Here is a 12,246-nt window from a genome sequence, read left to right as displayed (position 1 = left end):
AATTTACTGTTTACAAATTTTTTAATTTTTTGAAATACTAAGGCTTTTCTACCTCAGGCATAGATTACCTTAGCTGTATTTGGCAAAACTTTTAGGAATTTTGGTCCTCAATGGTCTTCAACTTCGTACTTAATTTGGTCTTTTTTTTTAACTTTTTTGGATTCGAGCGTCACTGATGAGTCTTTTGTAGACGAAACGCGCGTCTGGCGTATATACTAAATTTAGTCCTGGTATCTGTGATGAGTTTATTTACAACCACTGGGTCGATGCCACTGCAGGTGGAGATTTATTTCCCCGAGGGTTTCACAAGCCCAGTAGTCAGCACTTGTGCTGACATGAATTATCATTGATATGGTTATATTTATAAATTTACTGTTTACAAATATTTTAATTTTTTGAAATACTAAGGCTTTTCTACCTCAGGCATAGATTACCTTAGCTGTATTTGGCAAAACTTTTGGAATTTTGGTCCTCAATGCTCTTCAACTTCGTACTTAATTTGGTCTTTTTAACTTTTTTGGATTCGAGCGTCACTTATGAGTCTTTTGTAGACGAAACGCGCGTCTGGCGTATATACTAAATTTAGTCCTGGTATCTATGATGAGTTTATTTACAACCACTGGGTCGATGCCACTGCTGGTGGAGATTCATTTCCCCGAGGGTATCATAAGCCCGGTAGTCGGCACTTTTTGTGCTGACATGAATTGTCATTGATATGGTTATATTTATAAATTTACTGTTTACAAATTTTTGATTTTTTTGGAAATACTAAGGCTTTTCTACCTCAGGCATAGATTACCTTAGCTGTATTTGGCAAAACTTTTAGGAATTTTGGTCCTCAATGCTCTTCAACTTCGTACTTTATTTGGCCTTTTTAACTTTTTTGGATTCGAGCGTCACTAATGAGTCTTTTGTAGACGAAACGCGCGTCTGGCGTATATACTAAATTTAGTCCTGGTATCTATGATGAGTTTATTTATATTCAACCTGAGAGTAAATTGTTTTGATAGTATTCAAAAATTTTGAACTAATTCCAAGATCATTTAAATCTTTAAATAATAAACTCCTGTTCACTGTATCATAAGCTTTCTTAAAATCTACAAAGACAGCAAAAGTTGACAATTTTTTCAATTTCCTTGTCTCAATAATTGACGTAATTGTGCTTAAATGATCAATAGTACTTCTACTTTTACGAAACCCATTTTGTTCATCATGTAAAATATCTCTATGATCTAACCAATTTATCAATTTGTTGTTTAAATACTACAATATAATTTATAGGCACAAGGTGCCAAAGTTATTCCCCGATAAGACAATGGATCACTGGGATCCGATGTAGAACACTTTGAGAAGTTTTCAATTTATTTATATGATGTAAGTGTCAGAGCAAATTGAACCATCTTCTAGTACAACTTCCATGGGTATGGTCTTCTGTCTTTCACTAGCGACACCAATCTTGCCAATGTTCTTCCAAAACTCCCGAGGGTCCCTTCTTTGTATATTCAAAAGTTTATCTTGACTTGTGTACCAATATTGCATTTTTGTCTGTTGACATTTTTTTATCAAAAAGTTTACGTTTGTTTGTAAATATATGACGCAAGTTCTCCTTATCCTGGTTATGGCGACTATTCCATTTACGTTCGGCTTCGCATACTGCATTCCAGAGCGTAGTGAGGTTATCGTTCCACCAGGTTTTTTTTCCATTTCCTACGTTTATTAAGACCAATCAAGTGAAGCACCTTTCGTCTAGTAAGTTTTAAGTTCATTTCGTCATGAATAATTGTGACCATTCAATATATTTATCGTCCAGTTCTTTCTAGTTAATTCCTGATAATTCTAAGCTCTGTATAAACTGATTTAATTTTCCAACTATTTCAACATCTGCCATCCACTTATATTAGGTATATTGCGAGTGTCAAATTTAGTACTTTTATTCGGTTCTGTATGTAACTTGTCGCCGGATGCTCCTTTGTCATTCAAACAAACTTGTGTACTAAAAGTCCAGCATAATAATGAATGGTCAGGTATATGTTTAGGTTCATACTCCCCAATTTTAAATATACCATCAATTAATTGTTGAGCTCTAATACCCTCAAAAATGTCAAACAAGGTTAATTTTTTCATATGGTACAATGCAATAATCAACGACTGATGCCCCTCTTGTTGAAACATATGTAAAATCATTATGTAAATAGTTCCTTCCATTTAAGATGCAACAGTTAACATTACTAAGAAAGTCACACAAAATATCTCCGTACGTGTTGTGAGTAAAATCTATAACTTGTCTCTCAGGTAAATTATCAATTCCCGTTATAAAATCCAGTATATCTGCAACCCGACTGTTCCAGTCTCCACATAAGTAAAAAGGACTACCATTTGGAATTGTATAGATATCTGATGTAAGCGAATCTAAAAATTCATGAATGTTTAGGCAGCAACCATTTGATTTTCTGGGGGGGGGGCTATGGTTTTTTTTCCTGTACAAACTTTTTTTTTCGCCTGCGGCGAAAAACAATCTATTTTTTTCGCGACAAGTCGAAAACAATTTTTTTCTTTCAATTTTAGCATTACATATAGTGGCAGCTGAGGGTGAAACAAACAATTTTTTTTTCTCAGAATCAAAAACAAATTATTTTTTCCTCCAAAAACTGGAAACAAACTTTTTTTTCCAAAAAAAACCATAGCCCCCCCCCAGAAAATCAAATGGTTGCTGCCTTACTGACCGTGCAGAATTTTCCGGCGGTAGATAAACCACACAAATATAAAAACAATTAAGATTCTGTGTTATTTCTTTCGGAAAAGCGTATCCATATAATTCCATCAACTAAATCGTTTATTTTAGTAACATTATAATCTGATAAAACATCATTTCGCACCAATAAAGCAACGCCTCCTGTGCCTGCTCTAGCACGCACGTGTAATTGTTTACGGTTATTTCCTATCCATGTGTAGCCATTGACGACAATACCGGCTTGTCCAATCAGATGAGTTTCAGCTAGTCCTAATATATGCAAATTACGTTTCGCAATACATGCAGCAAGCAAACTATTTTTATCACTTTATTTACTTTACTCCACCAGTTTATGTTCACACGTCCTGATTAAATTGTGTAGTCGTTTTATTTGCCAAAGGCCTTTAAAAATAAATGATTGTTACTATTTATTATCCTTTGCTGTAACGGTAAATCGTTTTCAATAAAAACATTTGAATACTTGGACGAAGTCTTTAACGATCTCTTTTCTTTCATCACTGTCTTTTTATGAATAAGATTTTCAACCGAAATTACTACGATACCCGGTCTGTTGTCTGATCTACTAGGTTTTCTAATCACAGATTTAATTCCAATATTTGCAAGTTTTAGGCCATCCTTCAAAAGACCAGTATCTTTTGATAATAGTATCGAATTATCATTTTCTTCCTGTTTATTGAAGGGTAGATTTTTAACATTAACATTTAAATGATGTCAGTCAACCTCACTACTAGAATTTTTGCTTTTTGGGGTACCTGACGAAAGCACTTCAGCATAATTATGATTTTTCTAGTGACATACTTTTTTCTCTAATTTTCTTAACTTCTGTTGACATTTGAGCTTTTAACTGACATACTTCTTTTTGGACTCGTATATTTTGTCGTGTATGACTGTGTTGAATTTTACAGTATGACGTTTTTCGAGGTTCTCTAACCTAGTGGCTACACTATTGAAATTATATGATAACTTGTTTATCATGTTCATAATGGCACTTAGTTGAATATTATCGTCAGCTGGTGTAGGCATAGATGTGGGTGGTGAACTCGAACACTTCATCTTTTTATTGTCGACTAATATTTCCTCAGATTCCGATTCTGATAGGTGACGTTTTCTGGGTAGCTTATGTGATGGTGAAAGTGTCTTGTGCACATCTGCTTCTGCAGTTAATGTCGTAAATGTACTCACATAATTATGTTTGTCTTGAGCAAGGTCTACCAATGGACTGGGCGCCATTACTGTTTTCACAAAGTCTATCGCCCCAAATTGACTCAGCGGATTCCCATCCAAGAACTCCATAAAACTTGAAACAACGTGATTTAAGATTATATTACCAATATATACTCTCAAAGTTTGCAATATAAATTTCAATAACAGCTGATATTTGGATAAAACTATTGATTTTCAACACAAAATTTTCTCGAACCAAAAAACACAACTTGTCACCTTGATCACGTGACGTCCGAACATGTGAGAGCACTCTTACAATGCAATTTTCCATATTATGAATGCAGGGCCGGTTCCAGCCATTTAAAAGAGGGTTTCCAATCCAGGAGAAAAGGATTCTAACCATATGTACCCATTCGAATGCATGATGATACAATTTGAAAATAGCAAATGTACAAGGTGTGCTTTTTGCTACTTAATTGATACGTGTTACAGTCCAGTGCCGTCTCTACATAGAGATACTCACATACCCATTCCATGCTCATCAATTTGAAGGACGATAACCAATCATAAATCAATTGTATTATATAGAAAAATATCAAATATTCATAAAACAAGTATAACCATTAAAAATGTTAGCTCCTGACACCAGCTTTTCTTCTTAGGAGGACTCTTAACAGGGGTACGTTTAACAGGTGACCAACCAACTTTCCTATTCCCTTTCGGAGTCTTTAAACATGTGCTTAATGATGCCAAACATTTCCAAATTTTGGTAAATTAAGTCAGACTTTAACTACACATTGAGTTTAGAACAAATAGTGTTTTTATATTAAGTGTGTACATATTCACAGAAAAATTGCACATTCACAAAACACACAGTCCCCACACTTTAGTACAGACTAACGTTCAAGGCTTGTTTAAACTCGGAGTCTATTCTGCCGACTAAATAAACCAATAAATTATATAGCAATTAAATTAATTGTTTTGGCTAATGGAATTAGCCTTCAAAACTCATTTAAGGAGAACTATATCTAACTTAGCATTGCGTTTGATATTGTTATACATTCCAAAGTTGTTGAAAATCCTGGCAAATCCTTCTCCTGACACTGTCCACAGGACTTTGAAATAAGCTTTTCTTTGGATTTTTCAAGAATGAAACATATTTTGTCACTATAGTATCTATTTTATCAACTATATGTCTGTAATCAAGAAAGAAATTATAAAGAATATAGAATAGTACATAATCAACAAGTTTTAAAAATTAATTTTTTTTTAAGAACTTCTAAAAATTCCTCTCCCGGCCTCCATTTCCTTGATTACATTCCATTAAGCGTCATCAATCTCACTGGCAGACATAACAGGCCAAGCATGTCGCATTTTTAGGAATTTCAAAATGACAAACACATTGCGGTCTGTACGCGATTTTCCTACTTATAGCGGCGCTGGTCTGCTCTTTTTCGAACTTTACAAGGGTATCTTTGACGTAAAAGAGATATTGCTCTCTCTTTCGTAACACGAGTCAACAATTTATCGTCCCCTTCCAATCGGCAGTGTGAACCACGAAAATATCTCGCGATGATCCTCGTAGAAAATTCCTTTTCTGCTAAAACGACATACAAATAATGTTCTCCCAAACAAAACTTGTTATTTCCTGTGAATGATACGTCCTATGGTTAGCAGCTTAAATACTTGCAATTGTCCTAATAGAAAAATTATCGTGAAAATTTCCCCCAGGTGCCTCGTCATAACTGAAAATGAGGTAATGGACAATAGACATTATAGACGTAAACTTCCTAATAGATTTCAAGTCATCAACCTTCTGCCAAATAAAGCTTTAAACAAGAGGCTGTCACAACGACAGCAAACCGGATTTATTAACATTTATTTGTGTCCTGGCAATATCACAAGAACCATAACTGATGAATGCTGAAAGTGAAAATGGTCAATATCAAATTTGACCTCCATTTTGTAGTCAGAATCAACATATTAAAATTTGAAAAGCTTAGATTGAATGGTTCATTAGTAAATGCAACAACGTGAATGGAAACACCATTTTACGATCTTTCAAGAACCATAACTCCTGAACGGTAAAAGTCAAAATCGTCATTATTGAACTTGACCTCTATTTTGTCATCAGTAACAACATATAAAAATTTCAAAAGCTTTGGTTGAATGGTTTATGAGAAAATGCACGGACACGACTGGAAACACCATTTTTCAATCTTTCAAGAACCATAACTCCTGAACGGTAAAAGTCAAAATCGTCATTATTGAACTTGACCTCCATTTTGTCATCAGTAACAATATATTAAAATTTGGGAAGCTTTGGTAGAACAGTTCATGCGTAAATGCATGGACAAGACTGGAAACACCATTTTTCAAACTTTCAAGAACCATAACTCCTGAACCGTAAAAGTCAAAATCGTCATTATTGAACTTGACCTCCATTTTGTCATCAGTAACAACATATTAAAATTTGGGAAGCTTTGGTAGAACAGTTCATGCGTAAATGCACGGACACGACTGGAAACTCCATTTTTCAATCTTTCAAGAACCATAACTCCTGAACGGTAAAAGTCAAAATCGCCATTATTGAACTTGACCTTCATTTAGTTGTCAGTAACAACATATTAAAATTTTAAAAGCTTTGGTTGAACGGTTCATGAGTTAATGCACGGACAACATTTGAATGCCGCCGGCTTGCCCGCCCGCCTGCCCGACCGCCCGGCCGCCCGCCGTACATCTCCAAATCATTAACCGACATTTTTGTCACAAAAATCCGGTTAATAAAATCATCATTCATAGATACGAATAGTTTACGCCGCTGGATTGTAAATCGATATACCTCTGTCTCGCATACTGCTTTCTTCGCAGGTGAGACAAAAACATCATACAAACAAAAAACTCGCGTTTATTTTGGGATACTGCACAGCACTCCATACTTTTTTAATCTTTTTTTAATCTTGGGTTTTATCTAACGTTCAACTTGTTTAATGCTAAAACGAGCTGAAAGGTGTACGAATCAAACACCCCAATAACTTTCACTGTGCATATATCTTAACATCAACAGTTTTAGAAATAAATTCTCTTCTATAAAAGATTTGTTAAACCTAGTTGACATGATAATTGTAGCAGAAACCAAACTCGATGAAACCTTTAAAAACGGCGAGTTCTTTATTGACAATTACCACCTATGGAGAGCAGACCGGACAGCGAAAGGCGGAGGCCTCCTAGTTTACATCCGCTCAGATTTGGCATGTGACAGAAAGACCAAACTTGAATGTAAAACAATCGAATCAATTTTTACTGAAATAAACTTAAAAGACAGAAAGTGGCTGATATGTGGTCTTTACAGACCCCCATCCCTCAATGATAATTTATTCATTGAAGACTTTAATAAAACATTTGATAAAATATCTGAAAAATATGACAATGTTATTATTATTGGTGATCTAAATTACAATTGTTTAGATGCAGAAAAATGTATACCTCTAATAAATATGTGTGATGTTTTTGATTTTACAAACGTAGTTAAAAAAAGCTACATGTTTTACAAAAAATGCATTACCAACTTTACTTGATGTTATCCTGACAAACAAACCAAATTTTTGTCAAAATATATCTAATTTTAATTGTGGGCTCAGTGATTATCACAACATAATTTCGTTTCAGTTAAAAGGTTTTGTGCTTAAAATTAAAAAGGAATTTATAAATTACAGGAGTTTTAAAAGTTTTGACGAGGAAAAATTTGTACATGAACTAAATTGTGTAAATTTTGATAATTTGCTGTCAGTTGATGATGTCAATGAAGCGTATACAAATTTTCAATCTGAATTTGTTAACTTCATTGACCAGCATATACCAATGAAAAAAAGAAGATCAATAGTAGCACCTGCACCCTTTATGAATAAAGATCTAAGAAGTGCAATCTACAAAAAAAGAATGTACCATAACAGATTTCTTAAAAATAAAAGTGATGCCAACTGGGAGTTGTACAGAAAACAGAGAAATACTGTGACAAAAAGAAAAAGAGCTCAATTAAAACATATTTTTATGAAAGAACTGCTGGTGGTCCAAAGTCAACAACATTTTATTCCACTATTAAACCATTTCTATTAAATAAAAATATTAAATCAAACAATAACATAATTTTATATGAAAATGATAAAATTCTCAGTGATCCTAAAGAGGTATCAGAAATTTTCAATAAATTTTTCATAAATGTGGCTAAAGATATAGGAGATAAAAACATTAAAATAGACAGAAATCATCCAAGTATAATAAAAATTGAAGAAAATAAAAATGATTATAATGAGTTGAATTTTAAACCTGTAACAGAAGAGTTTGTGAGTAAACAAATAAATAGGTTAAATATAAGAAAAGCCACTGGATATGAAAATATTTCACCAAAAATTATAAAATTGGCACAGCCAGTAATAGCAAATCCTATTAAAGTTTTAGTTAATAAATCAATTGAAAGCTCAATTTTTCCTGATAATCTTAAAGCTGCTCAGGTTTCCCCACTTTTTAAAAAGAATAACTCTCTTGATAAAGAAAATTATAGACCTGTAAGTGTGTTGCCATGTATTTCTAAAATTTATGAAAGAGCTATTCATGACCAACTAATGGAATTCTTAAATAAACATTTTCATCCTCTTCTTTCGGCATTAAGGTCAGGTTTTGGTTGCCAAACTGCACTTATTAAAATAATAGAAGACTGGAAAAAAGCTCTGGACGAGAACAAATTTATTGCTGCAATTTTGATGGATCTATCTAAAGCATTTGATTGTTTACCTCATGATTTACTTTTACTTAAATTAGAAGCATACGTTCTGTCTAAAAATTCTCTAAAATTATTAAAAAGTTATTTAGAAAACAGAAAACAACGAATTAAAATTGGAAGTTCTTACAGCGAATGGGATCGTATGTTTAAAGGCGTACCACAAGGGTCAATTCTTGGTCCAGTTCTTTTCAATGTCTTCATAAATGACATATTTCATTTTGTACAAAAAAGCACCATTTACAATTATGCTGATGACAACACTGTATCATACAGTGATCATAATTTAGATAAAGTTGTTGAAAGTTTAGAAACTGATAGTTTAAATCTAATAAACTGGTTTTCTATAAATTTAATGAAGGCTAATCCTGACAAATTCCAGGCTATAGCCATTGGGAAAAAAACAAATAAACATAATTTGATATTTAATTTAAATGGAAATAAAATTTCTTGTGAAGAAAATGTTAAACTTCTTGGAATAACTATAGATTCCGACTTAAATTTTAACAATCATATTTCTGAAATATGTAAAAAGGCATCAAGACAACTAAATATTCTAAAACGTATGGGTAAATATTTAAACAGGCTAGGTAGGTTAACAGCATACTACTCATTCATACTTTCGAACTTTAACTATTGTCCAGTAATTTGACACTACTGTAGTGAAAAAAATTCTTTTAAAATGGAAAAAATTCAAGAAAGAGCTCTAAGATTCATCTATGAAGATTATGATATTCCTTACGAAAAATTGCTAGAAAAATCTAAATTACCATCTTTAAAAATAAGAAGAATAAAAACAATTGCAATGGAAACATTTAAAATAATTCACCAAAAAAGTCCGAGCTACCTTCATGATTTGATTGATATAAAAATTAACAAGTATGATTTAAGATCACAGGAAACAGCAGTACTCCCAAGAGTTCGAACTACTAAATATGGCTTAAGATCGTTTCGCTATAATGCTGCACAAATCTGGAATGAGCTACCGAACCATTGTCGAGTGGAAACATCTTTCGACCAATTCAAAAAATTGGTACAAACATGGGATCCAAGTAACAGCTCATGCCAGTGCAGTGCATGCATATAGTGTTTATGCCTGTTTTATTGTACTTTTATTTTCTGTGTGACTATTTGATTTGTGCAATCTTATTATTAACTTGTGCTATATTTTAAGTGTACTATATGCTTTTAACTTATATATGTCATTATGGTATCTTACTATGCATTATATGTTTAAAATTGTGTTGCTTTCATGACTTTTGTATGTGTGTATTGTATTGTGTGTGTGTGTATTGTATTTTGTTATTAAGTCGATTTGAAAAGCTCACTATAACTTGTGTTGTGTAGTTTATTGAATATCGACTCTAAATAAAACTTTGAATTGAATTGAATTGAATTGAAAAAAAAAAACAAAAAAATAATCCACACAAAGCCATTACTTTCAAACAGCTGGCTGTGTATTTGGAAACACACTAAATTTTTGTACATTTAGTTCAAATGCTTAAAATACATTTTTACATCGATGAAAGAGACAAAAAGCTACTATTTCATAAAATGTCCTTCCTCTGAGTTTGTTCCAAATGAGGTTTTCTACAATATATAATGACAGATGCAGTAGACATCTCTATGTATTACTTGAAATATTTCTGTTAGGCGTGGACAAAGGTATTAACGGGTATAGGAACCGAGGTGAAGGGTGGACAAAGGTATTAAAACATTGGAATGGGGAATCGGAGTCGGAGGCAGGAACCGGGGTGAAGGTGTACAAAGATATTAAAACATTTGAATGAGGAACAAACAAGGGCCAGGGGCAGGAACCGGGGTTAGAGTTGGACAAAAGTGTAGTAACATTTGTATGAGGAACGAGGGGCAGTGGCAGAAACCGGGGTGAGGGGTGGACAAAAGTATGGTAACATTGGAATGAGGAATGAGGGGAAGGGGCAGGAACTGGAGTGAAGGGTTGACAAGGGTATGGTAATATTGGAATGAGGAACGGAAGTCAGGGGCTGGAACCGGGGTAAGTTGTGCATGGAGTTAAAATATGGGTATTTTGTGCAACATTTTTACCTGTTTCTGCCAGGTAGTAAAGGGTTACCGTAGGGAAGTGTCTGAACCTTTTCTATGGAGTATAAACAAATTTAATTTAATTGTGACAACGGACGGAAAAACTAACAGATAAAGTTAGCAAATGGAAATGGGGAATGTATCAAAGAGACAACAACACGACCAAAGAGCAGAAAACAGCCGATTATAGATCATTAGATGTTTCTCTGTAAAATTGTATTTAGTTTCTAGAGAATAAAGTATCTATCTATTAAACAATAAACTAAAACTATGACTTTAATGACTAATGTGCTATCCAGAATGGGAATCTACTTCAAGTGAATTTGAAGTGGTTCAGATGTTGGGTGGTCAATTTCATCAAAGAGTTGATGGTCAGTTCTTAATCAGTTTAATGATCTTTCATCTTGATTTATGTGATACTTTATACGGTATATGAATTGCAAAGTAGAACTGCAATAACATTTACAAGTTTATCAAAATAATCTAAGACCATTAAGCAATATATAATCTAAATTAAGAACAGATGTCTATAGCTCGATCTTGTGAGAAACTTTATGTATTGGTCAGTTATATTGGAGTAGTAGCTTGAAGTAACAAAGTGTTTTATATAGTTAGAATTAAGTAGCGTTTGGTATTGGAATTTATAATTGTGAACCTTTAAATATATCATCTATAATACTAAAACTACGAGGTCCAATTTGTCAGCCGTCATCACGTAAAAACGACGAATCAAAGAATTCAACTTTATATATAACTAATATAGTACAAAGGTGTAGATTAAAAATTACACCACTCCAGGCCCTTTTGTTTTCCACGTAATTAATATTGCCAATAATTAAGAAGTTCCGGGTCGAGTCCGATACCGATACCAATAGTATATTCACCTGTTACCTATTACCTTATCTGTACGTTCCACATCTGACAGGCGTACCACCAAACGGTGTATGTAGGATTAATATGCTATATACACGGGTCATAATCACAGGGTTGACACTACTAAATTTAATCATTTAATCAGTAAGACTTTCTAAGATAACAATACGAATACTAAAAATCTGGACTAAAAATAAGGCGTATAGGTACAGTTTTCAATTTGTTAGCGGGCATGACGTAAAACAGTGAATCAAAGAATTCAATTTTATTTATAACTAATATAGGACAATGCTGTTGATTAAAAAATACTCCATTCCAGGACCTTTTGTTTTCCAAATAATTAATATTACCAATAATTGATAAGTTCCAGTTCGACGGGTTCAAACAGAAAGATTTGAAAGCAGAGAAAACTGTGTATCTTATAATCGGCATGACTTTATCAGATGACAATACTAATACTAAAATAAGGCTTGCGCATAGTTATATACTTTAATTCAGTCACGGACCCGCGATATCACGGGTGTATTCTAGGTTATAGATATTTCATATCTTTTGGATAGTTATGTGGTGTTTCGTAAATTATACCATAGCTTTTGTTGAAACCCCCGGCAATAAC

This window comes from Mytilus galloprovincialis, chromosome 8 (genome assembly GCF_965363235.1).
Source record: "Mytilus galloprovincialis chromosome 8, xbMytGall1.hap1.1, whole genome shotgun sequence".
Lineage (NCBI taxonomy): Eukaryota > Metazoa > Mollusca > Bivalvia > Mytilida > Mytilidae > Mytilus > Mytilus galloprovincialis.
The sequence above is the reverse complement of the archived record's forward strand: the minus strand, read 5'-3'. Positions refer to the sequence as shown.